A 27,746-nucleotide genomic window follows, 5' to 3' on the forward strand; every position below is an offset into this window, starting at 1 on the left:
AGATGCCTTTATATAAACTGGTCAGGAAGACTTTTCTGATGAGTTTGTAGGCTGCACCCCACCGCCTCCCACACGCTATGGGATGGAGGAAGAGAACCAAGCAGAGGGACCACCCTGGTTGGAGCATAGCCGAGAAAAGAGGACGGTGGGGAAGGATAAGCAGATAGGGCCAGATCATGTGGAAACTTTTAGTCCTGGCAAGACCTCATTGCAGGTTTTATTCTTAGGGCAAAGGGAAGCCTTTGAAAAGTTTCAACGGTAGAGTGAGGTTATTCAACCTAAATAGTTTGCTTTTCACATTGTGTTGTAATTCCCATTTGATCACCTTTGCTTTAGATATATGTAAACACTTGGGAAAAAACATATTCAGTAGTAGAACATTTCACATTTTTACACAGCAATATTTTTAAAATAATATAACCTATAGAATATAAAGCTTAAAAGTTTTGCTGGTGGGGCAGAGTTTAAGAAGCTGGACAGCAGCAGACAAAATCTATGGTGAGAGAGCACTGGGTTTTGATGAGTCAGAAAGCTGAGTTTGCCACCCCTCCTCACAGCACTTCTCATAGTATGTTGTCATTACTCTCTGCCTTATCTTCTGCCCCTTTAGACTCTGGACTTCTAGGCAATAGACACACACTAGAGACAGGGGTTCCCTTGCGCATCTTACTAACCAGTGATTAGCATGGGAACACAGTAGACTCAAGCATTGGATGGATGGAGGGACTGATGGAGGGATGGATGAACAAGCAGAAGGTAAGAGATCCCAATTCTGGATAAGTGAGACTTTAGAATTTTAGCAACACTTTCTCAAAGATAAATCAATTTCAACTTCCAGGTACAAGACAAAGCATTTCTCTGGCTTTCTTGCGTATGTACTAAATATCAATTGAACACCTACTATGTGCAAGACACTGTGCTAGATCAGGGACACAAACATGAGTAGGACATCGTGACAGTCCCCAAGCTACTTACAGTCAATAAAGGACATAAGACCAAAACATAACTGATCCACAGTTTAGACACTGTTATATACACAAAATGAGGAGTGGGTTAATGGTAGGTGTTGAGAAGAGGAAAAGAGGATTCTCAAGGGTCAGAGTTAAAGAAAAGCTTCATGAAAGTGACACTTGAGTTTCATCTCAAAGGATGGGAGGTTTCCTCCTGGGATGACAGAGCTCTTAGCCTCCACTAAGAGCTGGAATTGGTGGCTTTTTCCTGAACAGGCCCCGCTAAAGGAAAAAAGAATGCAAACCTTCTCCTATCCCACTCCCCATTTTGTGAGCTCAGGGTGCTGCCTTCCCAGGGTGCTGCCAGCCCAGCTGCCCAGAGCACAAGCTGCAGGCCACCATTGAGGAGAAGGTTCTGGAAAAAATGTTCTAGACTACAACTCCCAAACCTCCCAAGCAGTCTTTGTGGCTTACTGTTAGAGTCTTTAGCTGAGGACACTCTTATGTTTCTACTGTCACATTTTTCCAACTGCAGATCACATGCATTTATGGGTTAGGTAATCGATATGGCGGCCCTCAACATACAATGTGAGCAGCATTTTAAAAAATGGGATAGAGGGGCGCCTGGCTGGCTCAGTCAGTAGAACATGTGACTCTTGATCTTGGGGTTGTGAGTTTAAGCCCCATGTTGGGTGTAAATTTTATGGTAACCCACTCACATGGTGCTTTCAACCTTTCGCAGAACTGAGGAGAGAGCTCCCAATTTAAATGTGGATCTCCTCTAGGGCCCATGGATGTATGTGTACATTAATGCCATAATTTAGTGGAATCAGAATACTCTTGTGCTAAACGTGAACATTTTTTGAAAACAGATGCTTTTTTTGGGGTACCACTAAAATATTCTCAGTCCTCCATCCTGCATGTGTGCACACATGCCCCCCTATGACTGGCAAAAGAAGCTTTATGTCAACACTCTGAGCAATATCCCTCATCAGGCAGGAAAATACGAGTCAACGTACCACAAAAGCTTTGAGGCAGAGAGTCAGCCAGAGCTTCACAAAGTCACAGAGCCTTTTAAAGTACCTCCATTTCAGGGGCGCCTGGGTGGCTCAGTTGGTTAAGCGTCCATCTTTGGCTCAGGTCATGACCTCATGGTTTGAGCCCCATGTCGGGCTCTGTGCAGACAGCTTGGAGCCTGGAACCTGCTTTGGATTCTGTGTCTTCCTCTCTCTCTGCCCTCCCCAACTCATGCTCTGTCTCTCTATCTCAAAAATAAACACTTAAAAAAAAAAAATTTAAGTACCTCCATTTTGTTAGAATTGTTTACAAATATGTGATTACTGCCAATAATAGGTTTTAGTCAGATTCCGATTTCTACGTTATTAGTGGCTCATAAAAGCCTTCCAGTGCAGGTCATGAAACTGTGGAAGTACAATTAAATGTGGATAGACCCAAATAATGTATAGCTTGTCATTCAGAGCTCGGGTCACACTGAGAATTCAGCCAGACAGTTTTCCCCTCTAGGATGGGATTGTGGAGAGTAACACATTTAGAACAAAGAATGAAACTCATCCTTTCCCAACCAAAGGAAGGCATGTTAGTGATTATAACACAGTATAGCAATGCAGGTAACATCACATGGCCATTTGAAAATGGTTGCCCCTCCTTTATATAAGATCCGAACCAACCTCAAGAATTAAGTGAAATTTATCATATGCTGTGTGAAACATGGTAAAGTTTGGACTGGAGGTGAGCCCCCCCAAGCGTGTGAAGACAGGGCAAGTCCTGGCTCTCCCTATAGTTCTTACATTGTTTCCACAAATTGCAGACAACTTGCAGCCGGTAAGTTTCTAAAAGGAAAGCGGAAATTTGTCTTTCTTCTGTCAGGGCTGGCTGTCAGTAAGCAACCAACAAGCTGGGGAAATGGATTCAAATGAACATGTAGTCGCTTCTTCACATGCTCAGATTTCCTAGAAATGTTATTCATTCCAGATATATCAGCACTTACTTTTCGATATTTCAGCCCCTGTTTAGGAAGCGTGTAAGGTAATGTAGCTGTAGGTACAGTGACCGCAAAGATTAGGTTAGAACCCCTCAAGGCGGGTCAGGTCAGGGCTGGAGGCCTGGAAAAAGCCATAGCTGCCAGGCCAGGTCAACCGATCTCGAAGACTATGTTCTCCACCAGCAGCCAAGGCCACCTCTGTGCCAAGAATCCTGAGACTTTCTGTAGGAGGTTCAGGGAACAGTTTAATGCAAACCTTTGGATCTTAGCAAACTCAGGCACCACTTGGCTTCATCATAGAGGACCCCTGGCTCACCTGCTTAATGCTCACCATCACCAGAGTTCTCAGTTGACCTAGATAACCCACTCTTACGCCATGGCCTCAAGTCTCCATCTGGATCCATCCATGGGGGGTTTTGGAAGCCCACTGGTCCCAGCAGATAAGGCAACAGCCTGACTCATTCTAGACCATCTTTCATCCAAGAGCCTTGAGAAAGTGAATGTGAGGGGTGGGGAAGTCCGAGTTCTCTCTGCCGCTTGATGTAAGGAAATATTTGCTTGTCCTTCATGAGTAGGATTGCTGATGTAAATATCCTGAAATGAAACCACAGGTAACTGAGCAGTGCTGACCTGACTGTGACAAACTCATAAATTTCCCGTATATTATGTCAGTCAAGGCAAAACATTTTTTTAAGATTTTATTTTTAAGTAATCTCTACATCCAATGTGGAGCTCAAACCCACAACCCCTGAGATCAAGAGTCACATGCTCCACTGACTGAGCCAGCCAGGCGCCCCCCGCCCCCCCAGTCAAAACATTTTTGTCACAAAATTTAAGCTGAGTGAATAAAAACTGGATGAACTGAAGCTGAATGAATCTTAAACAATCGGTTGTTTGCAGCCTGTGGTGGGAGTTCACTTGTGAATTCTCATGTAACTCTTCTTTCAAATTTACCATTGAAATTTAAGATGTGGGGCACCTGGGTGGTGTCGGTTAAGGCTCCAACTTCAGCTCAGGTTATGATATCATGGTTTGTGGGTTCGAGCCCCATGTCAGGCTCTGTGCTGACAGCTCAGAGCCTGGAGCCTGCTTCGGACTCTATGTCTCCCTCTCTCTCTGCCCCTCCTCAACTTGCGCTCTGTCTCTCAAAAATGAATAAACATTAAAAAAAATTAAAAGAAAAAAAAGAAATTTAAGATGTTAATATGTCATAGCAGGATGCTTGACTGGGAAAGGTGGAATTCCTAAGGACCTGATTCCCTTTTATCTCATGGTGGGAAAGGAGGGTTGTGTTCTGTATATGGCCATCAGCATACAGTCCTGCTTTCTCCTCACCCTTTCACACTGTCAGCATATTATAGACAAACTGGTGCTTGCAAACAGCTGCAGCCTTTGTTTCAGGGGCCCTCGCCAAGAGTCCCTTGCCAGGGTTTCTGCTTCTTAGGACAGTGTCCTGACTTTAGCAGCTGGGCAATGGGTGGGGCCAGACGCTTCCAGATGGCGGTACTGACAATGTCTGCACCCCCAGAGTGGGTGGCAGGGGCCTGCAGGGCTGCCTCAGACTTGCTGGAGCTGCAGGTTAAACTAACAGATTCCCAGACTCCACCTGAGACCTGCTGGTGGGGACTCTGGGAGCAGGACGGTCCCAGATGGGGCCCCGGGAGCCCATGCCGCATGCCAGGCACACACCACCTGTCATTCTTATTCCAACTGAAATTTGAAAACTATAGCCTGCGGGGAATCTTGCCTGGTTGCACATCAGAATCATTCAGGGGATCTTTGAAAAACACCGGTTCCCAGGTCCTACCACATACCAACTGATAAGAATTCCACAAGAATTTGCTAATAGCACTCCAGGTGGTTCTAATTTGCAGACAGGGCTGAGAACAAAGCAACTCCTGAAAACAAATTATAACAGTTCTCCAGGTACCTTAGGAGAGTAAGTTCCTGTCCTGGTCCTCTCCTGTGCCCTGAGGCAAGTGTGGGATGAGGCCTTGGGTTTTTTTGTTTTTGTTTTTTTTAAGTTTATGTATTTATTTTGAGAAGAGAGGGGCAGGGGGCTCCTAAGCACATACAAGTTGGGGAGGGGCAGAGAGAGAGGGAGAGAGAGAGAGAACCCCAGGCAGGCTCTGAACTGTCAGCACAGAGCCTGATGAGGGGGCTCCAACTCACGAACCGTGAGATCATGAGGTGAGCAGAAGTCGGAAGTTCAACTGACTGAGCCACTCAGTCATGCCCCGCGTGGTTCCTTTTGACACAAAGCGGGGTCATGTCAGGGATGGCAGGACAAAACCACAGGATTACTTCTGGGAGCAGATAGGTTCTTCCCTAGAATCCGCATGGTGCTCTCTTAGCTACCAAAGGCTTTCTCACATTATGGAGGAACTATGGCAAGGCTCTTAAATTCTTCACACGGCTACAGAGCAAGAGGACCAGTGAGAATCAAGTTCCTGAGAAGATGTGCACGCTTAATCTTAATAACAACATTGGGATGCAGAATTTGCATTTGATCAAGGTAATTTTTTTTCTTTTGGGTGTTTTCTGTCCAGAGTAAAATATCAGAAATAAATGTTTTCCATATAAGGAAACTTTTTAAAATTGATTTCTAAAGAAAGTAATATAAGTGGTAAACAAAAACTACCAGTCTTAAAGAGACTCACTTTTGGAATCATTCTGACTTTTAACATTTAAAACCCTGAAGTTCTATTAAGGATTCACAGAATCCAACAGCAAATGGCTTACATGAGGTGCTTATATAATACAATTTCTTCAATATCTCCATAGTTACTACCCAGAAAATATTTTTTTGAGCTAATTTTGACTAAATACCAGGCACTATGCCAGGCTAGGAGTACAAAATAAGCAAGACAGATCTCAGCCCTAAGGAGAATGGGGAATGTAGATTAGTAAACAAAAAATAAATAAATAAATAAAAAGCAAGGTGATGTTACTACTGCTGATAATATTGGGTGACCTTTGGAAAACTATGTGCATTTGTTTCTATTCCTGCTTTTAAAAATTACCATAAACTTAGCAGCATAAAACAACACCTATTTATTATTGGGTGGTTCTGGAGGTCAGAAGTCCAACGTGAGCTAAAATCAAGGTGTTGCATTCGTTTCTGGAAGCTCTAGGGGACGATCTGTTTCTTGGCCTTTTGCAGCTTCTAGCCACTGCCACCTTCCTTAACTCATGGCCCCTTACTCCTTCTGCAAAGCCAGCAATGACAGTTCAAGTCCTTCTTATGTCATCTGTCTGACCCTTTTCTCATCATCATGGCCCTCTCTGACCACAGCCGGAAAAGGTTCTCTGGTTTTATTTTTTTTTTTTAATTTTTTTTTTAACGTTTTATTTATTTTTGAGACAGAGAGAGACAGAGCATGAACGGGGGAGGGGCAGAGAGAGAGGGAGACACAGAATCGGAAGCAGGCTCCAGGCTCTGAGCCGTCAGCCCAGAGCCCGACGCGGGGCTCGAACTCACGGACCGAGAGATGGTGACCTGAGCTGAAGTCGGCCGCCCAACCGACTGAGCCACCCAGGCGCCCCAAGGTTCTCTGGTTTTAATGACTCATTAGATTAGGTTGGGCCCACCTGCTTCTCATCTCACGGTCCATAACTTCAATCACATTTGCAAAGTTCTCTGTGCCACTTAAGGCAACATATTCACGAGTTCTGGAGATTAGGGCAGGCACAACTTAGGGGTCTGTAATTCTGTCTACCATACCGTGCATCAATTAACCAAGTGACTTTGATAGATAGGATAAGTAGGAGCTAAATCGTGAAAGGCCCTTATATGTCAAGGTAAGGAGTTTTCAGTCTATCCTTTGGGGACCAAGAGCCCCTTTAGGTTTTAAGAAAGGGGTTTCCCTCTTAGAGGTCTCTTTGGCTATACTGACCGATCCTAAGAACAGATGGGGGGATGCTTGTTACTAAGACCGGTATGCAGGCTTGGGGATTCGGATTTAGTAGGCCCAGGGTGAGCGTGCAGGAACGTGTTTATGACCAGTCGGGTTACCAACACATGACTAGAAAGTTAGTTGAGAATATAAGACTGGAGGTGAGAGACCAGTAAGGAGGCCCTACCATCAGTCCTGGGGAGAACTAACAAACATAAACTAACACAGCAGACAGCCCTGCGGATGGAGACAAGTGGGTGGATTTCAGTAATATTTAATGGGGAATTTGGACGGAACTATTGGTAATCTACTGGATGTGCTCTGGTTAATCGAAAATGCATATTTTAGAGTCAGACAAATGTGAGTTCAAATCCTGGCCCTGGCTGCCACCTACAAGCAGGTGGACTTTGCTGAAAGAATGTCTCTGAATCTTAAGGCCTTGACTATTAAATAAGGATGATAATATAAAATTTCCTGAACTGTTAAGGATTAGCAATAATGTATCTAAGGGGCTCAGAAATGGCCACCACTCTTTAAAAAAATTTTTTTTAAATGTTTATTTATTTTTGAGAGAGAGACAGAGTGCGAGCAGGGGAGGAGCAGAGAGAGAGGGACACACAGAATCGGAAGCAGGCTCCAGGCTCTGAGCTGTCAGCACAGAGCCCGACGTGGGGCTCGAACCCACAACTGTGAGATCATGACCTCAGCCGAAGTCTGACGCTTAACCGACTGAGCCACCCAGGTGGCCACCACTATTATTGTTATGGTGGTGATTGATAGTGTTATACGGATGTAGATAGTGGTGGTGGCTGACAGAGAAGAATAAAGGTAACTCATGGAATGCAGGGCTCGGATGGCCAGATGAGTGTCAGGGCCATCCACCCACATAGAAATATAGGAGGAGAATCAAGCTGGGAGCGCAAGGTGATGGGTTTCAGTTTTGAACACGTTGAGTTGGAGATGAGGGTGAGATTTTGGGTGGAATGTCCCGGAAGTAGTAAGATATACAGATTCTGTATCAGAAAAAAAAAAGAAAATCTGGGTAAAAGCTATGGTGGTTTTTCCATGGACCTGAAACTTGTAAAAGGTGTCTTTGAACATGAGCCACAAAACTGTAGGAATCAAAAGAACTACTAATTCATCAAAGCCTTTTTACTGCTTAAATCACTTTGTGTATTGTAATAATGCAAAAGTAATTACAATGTTCCTGTTAAAGTAATAATACCCTGACAATTGAAAGGCGTGCTTAGACAGCCACAGGGCCCTAAACATTCATTCCGAGCCCTCACAGAGTTGTTTGGTTTATGATTTTACAAGTTGGCTGGAAGCGGGGTCATGCAGAGGTTAATAGACTGAGCTGTAATTCCTGCGGGATCGCAGCCGAAGCCCAAGTGTGGGTTTCTGCTTCCTGCTCTGGCACCCCATTCATTTTCTCGCTTTGTTAACCCAACACTGGACCCTCCTTGCGAAAGGACTGTCTGCATCATTAGTGTGCCCACCTTGGGGTCTGCCGATGTGACTCTCCTTCCTGCAAGAGCTTCACAACGTCCACACCTTCCGTCTGTGTACTTGGGAAGGGGTCAGTGTACTGTTTCTCACTGGCAGCTGCTGATCTGAGGGTGAAACACTGCTGTTTCTGGGTCCACTGAGTCCCTAAGACACATTGATCCTTGAGAGTTGCATTTCATATCCATACCCTTCTTCTTCTTTGTTTTTGGTCTTTTTAAAATTTTTAGTTAATATACAGTGCATACTGGTTTCAGAAGTAGAATTCAGTGGTTCATCCCTTAAAACCAACACCCAGTGTTCATCACAAGTGCCCTCCTTAATCCCCATCACCCATCTAGACCCTTCTTTTCATGCTCAAAGCTTCCGTAGTCCATGGTGAAAATCACCTAGCAGATAGCCTCATCTACTTCACCTTCCCATCCCTGTGACCTGCCACCAGAAGAGTTCAGAACTGGGAGTCACGATTCCTAGGGAAAAGTGCCTGCCTCCCTACCTTCCAGTTGGGTGACCTGGAACAAGACACTTAACCTCTCTGTAGCAAGATGTGCTCATTCCATAACCTGAAAATTTTATTTCAGATACAAATCCCTTGTTCAAATGAAATCTGAAGTAGAAGCCAAAAATAGAAAGCAGGGAACAAGGCAAAGTGCCCTAGAGAAATGGGGATGGCAGTCCCAGGGCGTTCATTTGCCCCAACACAGCCGAGCCCTCAAGGCAGGCCCTGGGCATCTTTACAGAAGGCACTGCAGGAGGTCCCTTAGTATGCTTTCATGGCCTCTGCTTCCGAAATTCTGCTCATTGCCCCTCCTTACTGAAACTGATCAGAAGCTTTCCAATAACCCAAAGATCATGTCTAAACTCATTAATTTTTCATGTAAGGCTCCCACAGCCCGAGTCAGACTCACCCTTCTGACTTTAAATTCTATTACACCTGCCACAGCAACCCTCTGGTCTCACGACTGTCCCTAAATCTCACTTACATCGTTCTGTTTTTGTACTCAATTCCTCTCCCTGACTTACACCCTGTATTAGTTTTCTGTTGCTGCTGTAACAAGTTACCATAAACTTAGTGCCTTAAAAATGTACATTTATTATCTTACAGTTTGAAGTCTAAAGTCCAACATGAGTCTCTCAGGGCTAAAATGTAGCCATTGGTGAGGGCTACTTTCCTTTCTGAGGCTCTAACAGAGAACCTGTCTCCTGGCCTTTTCTAACCCCCGACGGTGGCCCTTTTCTCCATCCTAAAAGCCAACAATGTCACATCTCTCTAGGCCTTTCTTCTGTACTCACATCTCCTACCTCTCCTCTTCTGCCTCCCTCTCCCACTTTTAAGGATCTTTGTGATTACACTGGGCCACCCAGATAATCCAGAATAATCACCCCACCTCAAGATCCTTAATCACATCACAGTCATCTAACGTAATCACAGGTCCCAGCATTTAGAACAATTTTGAGGGCCATGGTTCTGCCCACCACACAGCCCATCCATGCCCATCCGTGCACGCCCTGTATGTGAGTAGCAGACTTTACTGAGGAAGGGGGAAGACCACAGAGGTCAACAGATGCTTCGCTACAGCCATGCAAACTCCTTCAAATTGACTCCCGGGCATCATCCTGTGGCCTGTCCCACCACCGAGGGTGATTCTTTGACCTGTGTGATTTCATGCACAGAGCATTTGCCTCATTCTGTCTCTTCTCCACACTCTGACACCTCCCCGCTTTGCTTCTCTTTCTTCCTCTTTTCCTCCCCCAAGGATTGACACTGAGAACTCCTGATTCTTCTCACTCTGTGACGCAAACTTTCTCCACGGCCAGCTTCCAACTTCAGCACCCTTGAAAGGGCTCAGCTGAAAAACAAGGCTTCCATCTAATGAGAGCTACCTCCTTAGAATATGAGTGTGGTTGTAAATCCCAGTTTGTTCCTCGTGGTCACATGATACCACATGTGGTCCGTGTTATCACATGATAACATGTTGACCTGCCCACAGGCATGGTGCCACTACCCTTGTCGGTGTCACGTTTGTACATTTTCTCTTTTTTTGATGAAAAGATCTCAGGAAAATGTCTCAGGAATTATGGCTGGCTGGGGCAAAAGAACAGAAACTGGAGTTGATGCTTTCCCTTCTCATAAAAGGAGAGACTGTTCACGTGAGTGATGAATCTAAATGAAAATGTGGAATTTTTAAAGAGTGGTTAAAAACTATAAGTCACATCCCTCTTTGGTGCTAAAGTATTAACCCTCACTAGATTGTTAGAACTTGAGGTTGGAAATCATATATTATTCAATGTCGTGTCCCCAGCGCCCCGGTATAGTGTGCACACAACTGATGCTTAATGCATTTTGATTGATATAATTAATAGATATAGTATAAAATCTATTATTTATAAACATGGGTATATATAAGTTTCCTCCCACACAAATGTAGCCCTGTTTTTCTCACTCAGAGGAGAGGTTGCCCTCTCTTTGTGCTCTGCGATATTAGAGGGTGGGTTGTGTTTCTCACCATCAGGTGAGAATTTTGCAAAGGCAGGTGAGTAAAACAATAGATAAAACCCTTCACGGGGAATGTTGGAACACAACATTGGCATAATGGAAGGAGTGTTTTAAAGCCACACATTAGTATTAACATCTGTGCAAAAACAAGCTTTCAAACTGTGAACCAACAGGATTTATGGCAGACTATTAATGCTCATTCTGTTCCTGAGTTAGAGAGATGTTTATTCTCAACAGTGAGTCACTCACAGACATGAGCTCCAAGCAACAGCAGTCTGCAGCATCCCAATTAACACAGGGGAGACAACTAAAAATTAATTCTCACTCTTGTAATTAAGTACAGATTTTCCTCCATGTACAATGGGGTTACCAATAAACCCATTGTAAGTTGAAAATATCATAAGTTGAAAATTCATTCAGGGGCGCGTGGGTGCTCAGTCAAGTTGAGCGTCTGACTTTAGTTCAGGTCACGGTCTCGCAGCTTGTGGGTTCGAGTCCCGCATCAAGCTCTGTGCTGACAGCTTGGAGCCTGGAGACTGCTTTGGATTCTGTGTCTCTGTCTCTTCCCCTCCCCACTCATGTTCTGCCTCTCTCTCTCTCTCTCTCTCTCTCTCTCAAAGGTAAATAAGCACTAAAAACAATTTTTTTTTTAAGAAAATGCATTTAATACACTTAACCAACCAAACATCATAGCTTAGCCTAACCTACCTTAAATTGTACTCAGAAGACTTACATTGGCCTACGGCTAACCAACAACATCTATTTTATTTTATTTTATTTTATTTTATTTTATTTTATTCATTTATTTTTAAGTTTCTCAGGATCCACATAAGAATTAAACCATATGGTATCTGTCTTTCTCTGTATGGCTTATTTCACTTAGCATCACACTTTCCAGTTCCATCCACGTTGCTACAAAAGGCCGTATTTCATTCTTTCTCATTGCCACGTAGTATTCCATTGTGTATATAAACCACAATTTCTTTATCCATTCATCAGTTCATGGACATTTAGGCTCTTTCCATAATTCGGCTATTGTTGAGAGTGCTGCTATAAACATTGGGGTACAAGTGCCCCTATGCATCAGTACTCCTGTATCCCTTGGATAAATTCCTAGCAGTACTATTGCTGGGTCATAGGGTAGGTCTATTTTTAATTTTTTGAGGAACCTCCACACTGCTTTCCAGAGCGGCTGCACCAATTTGCATTCCCACCAACAGTGCAAGAGGGTTCCCATTTCTCCACATCCTCGCCAGCATCTAGTCTCCTGATTTGTTCATTTTGGCCACTCTGACTGGCATGAGGTGATATCTGAGTGTGGTTTTGATTTGTATTTCCTTGATAAGGAGCGACGTTGAACATCTTTTCATGTGCCTGTTGGCCATCCAGATGTCTTCTTTAGAGAAGTGTCTATTCATGTTTTCTGCCCATTTCTTCACTGGGTTATTTGTTTTTCGGGTGTGGAGTTTGGTGAGCTCTTTACAGATTTTGGATACTAGCCCTTTGTCTGATATGTCATTTGCAAATATCTTTTCCCATTCCATTGGTTGCCTTTTAGTTTTGTTGGTTGTTTCCTTTGCTGTGCAGAAGCTTTTTATCTTCATAAGGTGCCAGTAGTTCATTTTTGCTTTTAATTCCCTTGCCTTTGGGGATGTGTCGAGTAAGAGATTGCTACGGCTGAGGTCAGAGAGGTCTTTTCCTGCTTTCTCCTCTAGGGTTTTGATAGTTTCCTGTCTCACATTCAGGTCCTTTATCCATTTTGAGTTTATTTTTGTGAATGGTGTGAGAAAGTGGTCTAGTTTCAACCTTCTGCATGTTGCTGTCCAGTTCTCCCAGCACCATTTGTTAAAGAGACTGTCTTTTTTTCGTTGGATGTTCTTTCCTGCTTTGTCACAACATCTATTTTATAGTAAGTGTTGACTATCTCATGTAATTCATTGTACTTTAATCTCACTGTACTGAAAGTGAAAAGCGGGATGGTTGTGTGGGTACAGAATGGTTGTCAGTCTATTCGTTGTTTACTCACATGATCGTGTGGCTGCCTGGCAGCTGGGGCTGCATCACGAGAGACTGTTGTACACATATCCCTAGGGAAAAGATCAAAACTCAAAATTAAAAATTCTAAGCACAGTTTCCACCGGAATACAAACCACTTGCACACCATTGCAAAGTTGAAAAATTGTAAGTCTAACCATCATAAGTTGGGGATTGTCTGCATAATATTTTACGTTTTGCTTCATATGGTTGGCAAATAATACCCTTTTCCTACATACAGTTTGTAAACAAAATTTGAAACTTTTCTTTATATAGTGGGACCATCAGGAGAGGTCTTCAGTGGGAATGTGAGGGCACTGCATGCCTTTTCCAGTAACATATGCAGTGATTCGGAGGGCCCTTGCGTGGTCAGGAAATCATGGAGAAGCATGGAGAACAACAAAAGCTTTCAGTTCTAAGAGAATGCAGCTAACTCCTCATTATTTGTGCAGACAGAGAAAGGGTAAAGCACGGTTACATCTCCCAACCTCATGAGGTAGATTAGTTTCATACTTTATCACTTGTGCCCACCCAAGCAAAATGGACCAATTTTGAATACCACCTTCATTCCTCAATAATTAGCTATTTATTCATTCATCCATCCAGCAAATACTCTTAGTGTCCCTGCTGGCATCGTAGTTGATGCAGTGACAGAGAGAGACACACTTGGTGATGAGTATTTAATCCAGGACAGGGGGCAGCAATGAGGTACACATTACCTAAAACCCGGGTCTCAGAGATGAGTAGAGAAAGGGTTGGAAAGTGGCAGGGCGGGGGCGGGGGTACCATTCCACACAGCAGGAGCAGGAGCCAGCAGAAAGGGAGAGGTAGAAGTTGCAGGGGAGAAAGAGAAATGACAGATATAATTAGATCAGGAGAAGGTGAGGAAAGTTTGGGTTCAAGGACTTAGGACCGTTGATTAACAACGGAAGATTAACAACGAATGGAAGAAGTATTTTTGCCTAATCCTTTGACCCTAGTAAAGATGCCAACAAGCAGTACAATAAACAAAAGTTGTCAGTAAAAACCCAGAGAGGGAACTGAGTGGAAGGATGGAAGGAACTCCTGGGCCCCACAAGGAGGCAATCCAGGGATGCTTCACCTACAGCAGGGAGTAACAGCAAGGGTTGAAGGAACAATTTGAGAGAACCAGGCACCCACCCTATAAAGAAGGGGATGACTTAGCTAACAAATTCAAGCACAAAATATGGGATTGGTTCAAGAACCACTGGGCCAAATGCTGTCCAGCTGAGATATGGAGATAGGGAAGCCACCCCCAACCTGGTGAGTCCCCAGCACAAGGACTCCAGCAAGGGGGTCTGGTGGCCTGACTCTGGTTCCAGCCTCTGACTTTCTTAGAGTCATAGACTATAAGTCAGATTCTGAAACTTCTTCTGGTCCCAGACTCCATCAATCTTCTGTTTCAGAGGAAAATATTCCAGCACCAGGATAGATCTGAATTTATAGACCAATTCATCTGCTGAAGCATCCTGTGCCTCATTGAGGGAACCATGATGAAGCCCTATGGCAACGGGGTATGTCTGACAGATTCATCCATGGTGTCGTGTAAAGCTGTGGATTGTTCTTTTTCATTCCTGTTTAGTGTTCCACAGTGTATATAAACCAGAATTTACCCTTCTTCAGGTGACAGATGTATGGTTGAGTGTTTCCATTTGGGGTTATTACAAATAATGCTGCTCTGCAAAATTTTGCACCCGCCATTTGACTTACTTGAGTCAAATATCTGTAGTGTGTCTGGGAGTGGAATTTGCTGGCTCATGGGTCATGTGCATATTAAGCTTTGGTAGATTCATACCGTCAGAGATTTTTCTACAGTGATGTCACCAATTCTACATTTTCATGAGCAATATATGAGAGCTTCCATACTCTCAACCAACATTCATAATTGGGAGACTTAAATTTTTGCCCATCTGGTGACCATGTGGTTTTCACTGTGGTTTTCATTTTCATTTCCCAAATGAACGGATCCCTTTCCATGTGCTTATTGGCCATCAGGCCTTCCTCTTACGTGAAGGGACTTTTCAACTCTTTTGCCCATTTTTCTAATTAGTTTGTATGAATTCTTTATGTATTTTAGATACTAGTCCTTTATGTGTTTTATGTATTGCAAACATTTTCTCCCATTCAGTGACTTGTGTTTTCACTCTTTATGATGCCTTTTAATGAACAGAATTTTAAAATTTTAATGTGGTCTATATTTCAGTGCTTCTCAAACTATCTATGGCAGACACACTTTTAGAAGGCCGGCGGGGGGTGGGGGGGCTTTAATTTCCAATCAATCACAGACTGATATTCCTATGAAATACAATAAAAATTGACAAATATAAAAGTTAAATAGAAAACACAGACATAGGGCGCCTGGGTGGCGCAGTCGGTTAAGCGTCCGACTTCAGCCAGGTCACGATCTCACGGTCCGTGAGTTCGAGCCCCGCGTCAGGCTCTGGGCTGACGGCTCGGAGCCTGGAGCCTGTTTCCGATTCTGTGTCTCCCTCTCTCTCTGCCCCTCCCCCGTTCATGCTCTGTCTCTCTCTGTCCCAAAAATAAAAAAAAAACGTTGAAAAAAAAATTTTTAAAAATAAATAAATAAATAAATAAATAAAAAAGAAAACACAGACATTAAAATATTTATAAAAGGAATTAATATTTATATAAAAGAGGGAGAAAAAGAATTAAAGGGTGTAAAAGTTCCCAAACCAAGTGAGTAGTTTCAAGCTCCTTCACAATTACCTTTGTCTACACACAACCCTAAGACCCATGGGCACACACTTCCCTGGCCTGGCAGCCACAGAGTTCTGGCCCGATCGCTACCAGTCAGGGGGAGTGGTCCGTGAAGGCTTTTGCCACATCCTGCTCTGGTGTAGTCCTACTGCTGAGTTCTCCACACCAATAGCTCAGTCTTTACCTCAGTCATTGGTGGGATGGGACCTTGCCCTGTAGCATCACTCATACCTCCTCACTGAGGCTCGCCTTTATTTGAGCCGAAAGAAATTGTCCAACTTTGAATTCTGTGCCAGTTCTCTGCAGATTTTGCCTGTGCGATGACCCCCGTCTTAAGCAGAAGAGTGATTATAAGTACACATCCTCCCTCCAGAGGGAAATGAGATGCTACTACCTCAAAGGATCCCACGTTTACAGTTTTTTCCTCTTCTTTGAGGGGCTTCTGGTGACAGAGTGTATTTCTCAGGCAGTTGCAAAGAGAAAATGGGAGTGTAGAGGCAATTATTGTTAAGAATTAAGCCAATCCTTTCTGCTCTCTCCACTCCCCACACATGATTTAAGTACTGGCTTAGAGGACTATAATGTATGCAGTCATTTCCCGTAACCATGACAAATAACTACCATAAGGTCAGCATTATTTGGCTTGTAAAATAAAATTCCAGAGTGAGCATGAAGCTACATCTTCATAGCTCAGACAAAGAAGCTAAGGCCCAAGAGATTTAAATAAGTCATTCAATCAACAATAATTTCTCAATAATTTTTTATTGTGAAACAAAACAAAAATACAGAAAACCATGCAAAAGAAATGTATAGCTTTAGTGAAGTATTATCTACCAAACACCCTTGTAGTTATCACCCAGGTGAAGAAACAGAACTTTTCCAGCACTCCAGGCATCCTCTCATGTGCTCTGACTTCAGTAAAGTTATAACTTCCTACATTTCTCCCAAAGCGACCGTGCTGTTAACTTTGTCCGAATAACGTCCTTATGGTTCTGTATGGTTTTTCACCCAAATGCAGGTCCTTAGACACTGTAATTTTGTCTCACTCATTTAAAAAAAAAAAAATCGATGTATCTCATTTAGTCTATAGCTTCTCTTCTAACCCTTTCTTTTCCTTTCGCTTCTATTCAAGAACCCTGGACAATAGACCTATAGCAGTGACTCTCAAACATAAGCCTGCATCAGCTCATTACAATACAGATTGTTGGACCTCCCTTCATGAATTTCTGATTCAGTAGGTCAGAATGGGGCTTGAGAATTTGCTTTTCTAGCAAGTTCCCAGGTGATGTGGGTGCGGCTGGTCTGGGACCACACATTGAGAATCACTGGCCTATGGAATTTTCCACAGTTATAATTTTGCTGATTGCATCCTTATGATGTATTCAGTATGTTCCACTGTCCTCCGTTTCTTGCGGATTGGGTGCTGGATTCAGAGCTTGAGCAGATTCAAGTTCTCTTCCTTTGGTGAGAATAAAAATCCTGTGCTCTTTTATCGGGAGGCACATAATGTCTGGCTGGCTCTTTTTTATGATATTAGCAACCACTGATGTTCATTTCCTAGATTCATTAATTTGCTGGTAGTTGCAAATTAGTGACATTCAAATGATATAATTTAGTTTTCATCTATCAGCTGGAATAATTTTATAAAGCAATGCTTTCCTTTTCTACTTTTTGGTTACACAATGGTAAAGTTCATACAGGAAAGGCAGGATAAATGTTTGATTCTTTCCATTTATTTACCAGATTTCAAGATAGTAATAAATTGTTTCCCTATTATCCTCCAAAGATGACCACTTATTTTTATATTTTAAAAATATCATTATGAACTCATCAATTCAAATATATTTTATGTGTTGCAATACACAGTAGCTATTATCATACTGAAGCTCAAATTACTCCCTCTTTGGCCAATGGAAACCTCTTCAAGTTGGTTCAGAGTCTTTTTGACACAACCTTGTAGTCTTTGACAGACTCCTTGCTATCTGGCATATAAGATGTTCCAGGCTCAATTTGTATATTTCTTGCCCTGTACCTAAAATCAGCCAGTTCTCCAAGAACAAGAAGCCTTGATTTCTTGAAATAGTATTTCAAAACAACAGTCTAAACATTAGGGGTATTCATAGGTACCTGGGTTGGTCTATGTTTCTAGGGCTTTCAGTAGGTACATATAGATGTACACACACACACACACACACACACACACACGTTCATACTAACATTTTCCATTCACATATCAAGACTATAAATTTCAAGACTCCTTTCTTTCATATAAGAAATCAGGTTCTCAGGATACCTGGGTTGCACAGTCAGTTAAGCACTTGACTTCTGATTTCGACTCAGGTCATGATCTCACAGTTGTCAGACCAAGCCCCAAGACCACGCCCTATGTCAGACCAAGAATGCCCAGCATGGAGCCTGCTTAAGATCTCTCTCTTTCTCTATGCCCCTTCCCTGCACACGTTCATTCTCTCTCTCTCTCTCTTTCTCTCTCTCTCTCTCTCTCTCTCAAAAATAAAAAAAGAGGTTGTTGAGTCTGGTTGGCTCAGTGGGTTGCACATCCAACTCTTGACTTTGGCTCAGGTCAGGTCCCAGGGTTTGCGGGATCAAGCCCTGCGTTGGGCTCTGTGCTGAGTGTGGAGCCTACTTAAGATTCTCTGTCTCTCTCTCCCTCTCTCTCCTTCTTCCCCTCTCCCCACTCTCTCTCTCTAAAATAAAAATTAAAAATTAAAAAAAAGAATTCTGGTTCTCAAGAAGACAGTGAATGATAGGATTAGAATAGCTCATCAGTATTCACTTGCTCTATCCCACATTAGAATCTCAGAATAACAATACTGACACTCTCACTACCAATTATGATTACTGAAAATAGTCACACATTTTTTTGTAATTTTATCCCTATTCTCCTTTATATTTTTTTAAGAATTGTTGCTTTATATCCACACTGTCACAGCCTACGACCATGACATATGATGTTCTCTCCATATCAGCCCTCATTTAGTCTCAGTTCAACAGGGAATGACATCTTCAGTACTTGCCGCCAGTGCATACTTGGAAATCCCTGGAATCATTTTGGCTAGCTCAGGAAGGGCTCAGGGAAACAATATTCCCTGGGTTCTTGCATGTTGATAACAGGTTGTGCTTTTCATACTAGAAAAGTCATTTTGCCAGATATAAAATTCTTGACTCTCATTTTCTTTCTCTGAGTATCTAAAATATGTCATTACTCGGGGCGCCGGGGTGGCTCAGTTGGGTAGGCGACTGACTTCAGCTCAGGTCATGATCTCGCAGTTTGTGAGTTCGAGCCCCACATTGAGCTCTGTGCTGACAGCTCAAAGCCTGGAGCCTGCTTCGGATTCTGTGTCTCCGCCTCTCTCTGCCCCCTCCCCTGCTCACACTCTGTGTCTCTCTATCTCTCAATAATAAATAAACGTTAAAAATTAAAAAAAAAACAAAAACAAAATATGTCATTACTCAAATTTCTATGGCAGGAAGTGCTATTGTTGAAAAGTCTGAAGACAATCTGTTTTCATTTCTTTATAAGGCACTTGCTCTTTTTTACCTAGATGTCCAAACATTTTTTCTTTTCCTTTAAAATCTAGTAATTTTACATGCCATGTTGGTCATCTTGGGTTGATAGTCTCAGTTAAATGGTAACCTCTTTCACATCTTTGTTTCTGCAGGATTTTTCTTCTCAAATTATACTTTTTAGTATTTCTTCTCTTACACTGTGTTTTGCTTCAGTGACTCTTATTATCTGTATAGATTTTTTTTTACCTGTTTTAAGTATTTGTACTTTCTCTCCATATCTTTTTGATTTTTAACATTTTTTTCTTTTTCATCTTCAACTTCTCTTAAGGCATATTTTTGTGTTTATTTTCTTCTGTGTTCTTCATAGGTCAGACTTCATATCCAAAATGATTTTTTTCTTTTATTCTTTATACCAACTTCTTGCGTTCTGTCATCTTGTTTCTGTGTATGTTTTCTCATGTATATTCTTTTCTGTATGTATTTTAGCCTGCTTTGAAATAATAAGCTATAGTTTTAATTTATTTTGAAGGCACTATCTTTCTTTAATGACTGCAGGGTATAATTCTGTTCCTTATTCTCTTTGTAATTGTGACAACTTTCTTTGGGATTTAATCTTGATTCCTTTCTGTGGCTCATTTTTATTTAATATTCATTCAAGATAGCTTTTCTAACACCACGGAGCTCCCTCTTCTGTTTACTTTTTTCATGTGGGGTTTAGAAAATATGAAGGTTTGTTTTCTAAGATCTCCTGGCTGTTTCCTTCCAGAACTGTACCTCCTATACCTCTTTCCTTGATCTCTCTTGTTTGCATCCTGCTCAACTGTGATTCCCCTTCTGAAAGTGTCTCTTCAGTATAAGCCCCTATTCTCTTACTCTGCGTAGTCTAGAAAACCACCGAAGAGTTTAAGTGACACAATCTAACTTAGGTTTTAAAAGGATCCCTCTGGCTGTTCTGTAAATGGAGAGTGCAGGGAGAATGCGGAAGGAAACAGGGAGACCAGTTAGGAAGCAATCACAATACCAGTACTGACAAATTTTACGTGTAAGGAAACTGAGACACAGATGGTTACAAGGTTTCCTTTGCTATCCCAAAATAGAGCGTTCCTATGAGAACTTCCATAAGCCAAAATGCCATAAAATGAAGAAGCAATTACCATTCATTTATATGGAAAATTTTTTGAGCATTCCCAGACCCCAAAAATAACCTCTCTTAGGCTTTTCTGATGCTTCAGGACACATCTTGCTAACAGATGCACAAAATAAATTGAGATAAAGCACAGATGCTCACAGATACAGTTCAAAACTGTGCAGCTTGATGCTGAGATGCTGAGTTTAGTTCCTGGGGAAGGAGCTTGGCAGGCCACTCTGCCTCTCTGGGTGCGTGCTGCCTCTAGAACAGCTCGCTGCAAAATAGAAGCTTAGCGCTGCTTTCGTTTTTCACTTTCTAATGTAAAAACAAAAGTGCTCTTCAAATTTCTTTCAGTTAGCAAAAACAGGTGCTAATGGAGGTCTTTTGTAAGAGCACAGTGGTGTAATATGAACTTTCAAGAAGCAGGGGATGCCATGTAACTTTCCCTCATCTCACAGCTGGTAAGTGGCAGACATGACATTCAAACCCAGGCATTTTCACTTCAGAATCTGTAGTAAACATCTGCCATTTGAGGCTGTTCAACATGTCTCAAAACCCCTGTATACATTTTGATGGCTTTCCACGTTGTAAGTCCCAAACCAGCCTTTCCCAGATGCCCCTGTGGCTACAGTGCAGATGTATGTAACTTGGGTTTCACTGATCAGATGCACCCAGATTTAACAAATAATATAGGATGGTGACTAGTTAAATTTTTCACCAGTTATTTTTTTTTTTAGCTCATTTATTTATTTTGAGAGAGAGACAGAGAGCGAGAGCGTGAGCATTTGCACGGGGGAGGGGCGGGGTGGGGGGGAGAGTGAGAATCCCAAGCAGGTTCCACACTCAGCATGGAGCGCTATGTAGGGCTAGATCTCATGACCGTGACGTCACCACCTGAGCCAAAATCAAGAGTCAGAAGTTTAACTGACTAAGCCACCCTGGTATGCCTCATTAGTTATTTTTATTGAGCTCTAATTCATATACCATAAAATTCACCCCTTTAAGTATACAATGCAGTGGTTTTCAGTACATTCACAATGTATGTGGCCACCACCGCTGTCTGATTTTAGAATATTTTCATCACCCCCAAAAGAAACCCCTTGCCCACTAGCAATCATTGTCCATTCTCCCCTTCCTCCAGCCCTCCAGCAGCACTAATCTCCTTTCTGTCCTCATGGATTTGCCAGTTTGGATATTTCATGTTAATTATACAATACGTAATCAGTACTTCATTCCTTTTTATGGCTGATGATATTCTATTGTATGGAAATGCCACATCTTGTTTATCCATTCATCAGTTGATAGACATTCAGCTTGTCTTTACTCTTTGGCTGTTAAGAATAGTGCTACTTGGGGTGCCTGGATGGCGCAGTCGGTTAAGCATCCGACTTCAGCCAGGTCACGATCTCGCGGCCCGTGAGTTCGAGCCCCGCGTCAGGCTCTGGGCTGATGGCTCGGAGCCTGGAGCCTGTTTCCGATTCTGTGTCTCCCTCTCTCTCTGCCCCTCCCCCGTTCATGCTCTGTCTCTCTCTGTCCCAAAAATAAATAAAAAACGTTGAAAAAAAATTTTTTTAAATAAATAAATAAATAAAAAAAGAATAGTGCTACTGTGAACCTTCATGGACAAATTGTGTGTTCACGTGATTTTAACTCTCTTAAGTTAAATTTGAATTTCAGATAAATAATGAATATTTTAATATAAATATGGCTCAAATATTGCATGGGGCAAACTTGTATTTTAAAACTATTTTCTATTTATCTAAAATTTAAATCTAACCTGGAATTCTGTATCTTATCTGTTTACCTTACCGCAGGGAGCTTTGGATAAAGAAGTGAGAAATACGAGGCAATGCTAATAGTAAATTCTATCAAATATTTAAGAAAAAAATAATACTAATTCTATGCAATATCTTTCAGAAAATAGAAGAGGGGGAACACGTCTTAACTCATTTCCTAAGGCCAGCATCATTCAGACAAAGACATTGCAAGCAAAGAAAACTATGGGCCAATGTCCCACATAAGCATAGATGCAAAATTCCTCAACAAACGTATTAGCGAATTAAATCCAAACATACATTAAAAGGATGGTAGATGATAACAAGACCTTGGGTTCCTCAGTCTCAGCCATATTTCCCCCACTGGGGTAACCCTGAAAGCACCTCTCTAGAATTCAAGAGGGTCCAGGATGCAAGGTTCAAAAATCACTGCTCTAGGGTTCAAATTCTACCCTTAGATCAAGCTATAGAGAGTGACATACTGAAACTAGATTATTTTGCTCCTTTGTAGAATTTTTTTTTCAGAAGCAGTATTTTAAGATACCCTATCATAAACAGTGGTGTGGAAATCATAAATGTACGTAGGATGTACCTATTTTAGTAGGAATATTGTGAAGGGTCTTATCCATGACATTTAGTGTTTGTAGGAGACTCAAAACCAAGGAAAACTATATTTTTCTCTGGAACATTAAGTTTTTCTTTTACTTTATCTTGTGGAACATTCTAAATCCTATAATAGATTGGATTTCTCACCTTCTTTGCCACTAGAAATACTAGAGCCAGATCTGTGGCTCATCTCTAAAAAACATAAAAATATATGTTTAACATTTTGTGTGCTCATCTTGCCTTTGACTTTGTTGTCCTCTTAACCTTAAGAGTCTCCTCTTAAATTCTTTTCCAAAATATATAATGTATAACATATGTATGTAAGATGTCCCAGATCTCTTGTAGAACACATGATTCAGCCAGGGTTTCTTTTAGGGGTGTATTAATGACAGCAACTTCCAGGATACTTGACAGCTCAGATGCAGAAAACTATATGATATTTTAAATGACTATTTTGAAGGGAAAAAAAGATGTGTGATGTTATTGAATTCCAGAATTAGAATGTCAGGCTCACAGCACAGAATTAAATCCTGGAGCTCCCTGCTATAGAAAGGGTACTCTTTCTCTTGGTTAGTAACAAATTAATGGCAAACTAGTCCCTCTGGAATGTGAGCAAATTTTAAGAGGCATGGTAATTTCAATAAATACACTTTTACTGGAACTTTCATGTATCTCTGTTAACTTTTCCTTAAAGCCAGGAGTGATATGATTATTGTTAAGAGGTAGCTACGAGTTTTGTACCTTGTTTACATTTTTAAAGAGAAAAAAATCACTCCAGGGATTTTGGCAAAGCCATGTACATTCCCTTTATCCTAGAGTCAGTCTGTGTTAAAAGAGTAAACAAAAATACAAACCCTGTGATGGTTAATATTATATGTCAACTTGGAGGATATTTTTGAATGGGATTAAAATTTAAATTGGTGAACGTTTTAAAGCAGATCACCCTCCTTAATGTGGTAGACCTCATCCAATCAGTTGAAGGCCTGAATACAACAAAAGACCAGCCACCTGGAGACATGAGGGAATTCTCTAGGCTGCCAGCCTTTGGACCGGAAATGCACATCAGCTCTCCTGGGTCTCAACCTGCCAGCCCGCAGATTTCAGGCTCACTGGCCTCCATAATTACATGAGCCAATTCCTTATAATAAATTCCTTTTCTATATATACACATACCTTATTTGTTCTATTTCCCTGGAGAATCTTGAATAAGACAAAGCTACAAACAAACAAACCAAAGTAGTGTGAGCTACTTCAGAAATATTGAGCTGTGAATTCTACTTTATGTCAATAAAACAGTGAGAAATAGCATATACAGATGTATTTTTCATTTTGATAGAGGAGAAAAATAACACATTCTTTCAACATACTTGCAAGACTCAACATGCTTCCAGAATAACCTTGCAGGCACATTACTTGAAATACCATTGCAAGGGTAACATGCAAGTTTTGTTTAAATAGCATATCAGTTAGAGATTGTGTTTGGTTATAAGTAATTGAAACCTCTAAAAACAGTGGCTGGGACAGGATGTAAAGGATGTAAAGGATGTAAAGGGCACCAGGGACCCAGGCTCCTCCCAGCCCCAGTGCCCTGCCACCTTCAGTATGACTGTCATGCTCATGGCCATCTGCTGGAAGATGATAGTTTCACATCAACTAGGGCCTCCACATACTAGAGGAGGGGTAGAGTAAAGGGCTAAAATTGCCTAAACTCACTTCCTTCTATGAGCTTTCTAAAAGCCCTGCCCAACAATTCTGCTTACAACTCTAGCCTAAGGCTAAAACCATATCTCTTCATCACCCTTGGCTACACAGAAAATGAAATTGGGTTCACTGTCACCTTGAACAAAATTGGAAATCTCTTGGTAATAAAGAAGGAGAGAATAGATACTAGGTAGGCAGGCAGCAGTATCTGCTACTCGTAATATGCTCAGGAACTATGAAGTTGTTTCTGGGATTTGAATTGTTTGGGTGTCCCTGTACCCTCTGAGGGCAGAGAGGAAATTAAGTTCAGCTTTTGTCAATTCCCTGGTTACCTTCCTTTGGACATATCAGTCCTGAGAGCACTCTTTAGGGGAAGTGAAATGTCATCAGAGAATCAATGTTCTGTGTCTTGCTTCAGAGTGCCCAGAAGGAGATGGCTAGGAGGGAGATGATGTGGGGTAGGGTGAGATTCACTTCTTGAGCCAGTTGTGGGATCCAGCTTGGGGAGCTAATGGATATAATCTGGATAATTTCTAAACTTTCTAATTATTTTCTATCTCCATTGTAATGATCTAAGAAGAAATTATTTTGGATATTATATATTATATCAATAAAACTTCTCTTATGGTAGTATATAGTTGAAGAACATTTAAATAGAATCAGACATTACTTAAGGAAGTATTTCTCAGCTTGCAGTTTGCAGACACATTCTTAGGGGCTGAAGCGCTGTTTTCCTTTGAGATTCTGTATCGTACTAAAGTTTGAGAAACCTGTTCCAGTCGCTTGGAGCAAGGGCCTTTGAAGAGGGACCTGGCATTGGTATTGTCTATTGGCAGCTTAGTGCAAGCAGTTTCCTTGGAGGTGATGCTGAGACACTCAGCTCTGGTGCTAAGGGTCAATGCTTCACAAAATGGTGAGTCAACAGGCACTTTAAGAGCACTGCTGATGGGAGCAGGTCCTGTACCAGGCATGTGGGGAGCTGCTGTTAATTAGCAGGGAGCTGCCTAGGACTTCTTCTGCTCCTGGTGTCCGCTGTTGCGGAAGGGAGCCACCAGGGGGCGCAACCTTGCTAACAAGAACAAACCAACCCTGAGAGCAGCAGGTAGTCAGGCTGGATGAGAGGGGAACCCACAACGAGGTTACTGAGGCGGTGGACTATGCTCTGTCTGATTTATTGCTTAATTCCCAATATTGGGCTCCTGTCTTGGTATACGTTATTGACTGGGTGTTTTGCAGAATGGAAGCACACAGAATGAACAAATGAATGAACTGTGACCAGACAAAAATGACCAATATTCGGATTCACAGTCATTCACCATCCCCTTTCCTGAGGATTCGTTTTCTGCCTGCTTAGCTTCTTCTCCTCCCCTTCCACCCTCTGAGGAGATTTTTGTCTTTGACAAACTTGTTCTTTGGGCCTCTATGATGAAAAATAGGCAGAGAGGGGGGAAAGGGGAAGGAATTTGGCTTACCCAGTGCACCCTCTAAGTGCAATTCCCTCTGCTCTTCGTGGATCCTCCTTCCTCCATCAGAACCCTCGGGGATGCTACCAGAGTTCTGCGGCCAAACTCTGATTTCTTTTGAGTTGTCCTCTATCCCCAAAATATGTATCCGAATGGTAATAAATAAGAGATAGTGGACCAAGAGCTAAAATAATCTAAATAATGTAGTGCTGGTGGGTAGAGGAGTTTGAGGGTCAGCTTGAGGAGAGAGCCATGAGAGTTGTGACAGGATGTAGGAAGTAGCTAGAAAAGATGGCGATTTGAACAAGTGTCAGCATATGTTAGGATCCCATTTAATGTTCTTTAAGAGATGCTCTCCATCTACCCCCCCCCCCCTAAAAACCAATAGCATTCTCTTTGGCTCTGTTTCTTGAATGTCAAGACTGCTATGATAGTAAACCATATTAATCTCTGGGTTTATAAGGATTTCAGAGTAAATAAATGAAGAAATAATAGGAATGAATGAGGAGTGATAATGTTTCTCATTGTCTTACATTCTAGTGTGAGTCATCCTTGACGTAAGGACAAAAATAGAGATCATTAGCTTCCTCCTATGGAGAGAAGATGATTTTCTACCAGGTCACTGAGGTCAGGGAAAGCCTGGAGCCCAACGAAGCTCTGGGAGAGATTCAAGACAGGTGCAGCAATCTCAAGTTACAACTGGGACCTTTTTTCCAAGGAAGGATGTACCTGGGGAAAGAGGTGTATAATGAGGTCAAACATTGAAAGGAAACCTCCAACAATGGAATAGCTATTGTGAAAAGAACACAACAGGACATAATATTTGTTTTCAGTTCTGTCTTGACAATTCCCTGCCTTCAGAGAATTTCCTGATTAATATTAATTATCTCCTTCAACTTTCCTTCCTCCATCCCTCCCAGAGCTCAGTATAATAGCAATAGGAACAATAACAGCCTTTTGGATGAGGAGTTGGCAAACTTACAAAAGGATAGAGCCATGTGGTCATTTAATGGTAGAAAAGAAAGGGGAAAGGGTGAACAAGTGTGGATTTAGGGGAAGGAGTTGTAATCAAATCCTGATTCTTGTTAGGGGATGGATATGGCTCTTCAAATTAAGTGTTGGGAAATGTAAGTATGGAAGGGAGTGGTTTGTGTATTACAGTCAAGGGGTAGACTGAAGTCAACATTAGTCCTATTGCAGTCACACAGCCTCTGAATCACTCTTCCTGTTCAGAGAATTTCTGCATTGTAATCCCCTCTTCCTCAAGTCACCCTTGCAGCCTTCCTTGCAGTTCAGATAACCTTGCCTCAGTTCTATCTAGGCAAAACTCTTATTTAGAAGTGAGGAAAATGAAGTTCAGGTACAGCAAAGAATGGAGTCATTGGTGAGCCACTGGTGAGGTGAGTGTGGAAACATTCCACATTTAAAGGGCAGCCATCGTAAGGTTCCTGGCATCATATGTCCATCCCTATTGGTGTGAGCTGTGGTGTTTTCACTAGGGAAGCCACTGTAGTGTGGTTTCCATCTTACTCCTGACTGCATCATCTCTAATACTGACCCTCCGAGCTACCTTGTATCTTTCAATATCCTTTCTAAAAGAGTATTTCTGCTTAAACTAGCCAGAATGTATTCTGTTGCTTTTACTAAGATTGCGATTTAATTCAGGATAATAGATAGACAGAGACTACATATGTATCCACAAATACACATATAGACATCTTTATACCTAGATAGGTTAAAAAGGAAGCTTTAGTTATAACAAACATGATTTACTTATCTGAAAATAGGTTCCTCTCAGTTGTCAATTTTCCTTTCTTTTGGAAAGAGAACTTTTTTTCTTAAGATAGTTGGCTTCTATAAATATCAAGAAAACTTGAATGATGTTTGGATAAGAAGATGAAGCACTGAACTTTATAAACT

At 41.9% G+C, this 27,746-nt stretch overlaps 1 long non-coding RNA gene across 1 annotated transcript; it reads right to left on the reverse strand.

The window, feature by feature from the left end:
- Nucleotides 1-3,215: 3,215 nt before the first annotated feature.
- On the reverse strand, nucleotides 3,216-27,657 carry LOC131504464 (uncharacterized). The gene is made up of 4 exons (XR_009258005.1): nucleotides 26,360-27,657; nucleotides 23,836-23,878; nucleotides 12,878-12,938; nucleotides 3,216-3,546 (listed from the first exon to the last, which is right to left on the reverse strand). It is a non-coding gene; the product is annotated as an uncharacterized LOC131504464 (long non-coding RNA).
- Nucleotides 27,658-27,746: the final 89 nt, after the last annotated feature.

Source organism: Neofelis nebulosa, chromosome 2, assembly GCF_028018385.1.
Source record: "Neofelis nebulosa isolate mNeoNeb1 chromosome 2, mNeoNeb1.pri, whole genome shotgun sequence".
Classification (NCBI taxonomy): domain Eukaryota; kingdom Metazoa; phylum Chordata; class Mammalia; order Carnivora; family Felidae; genus Neofelis; species Neofelis nebulosa.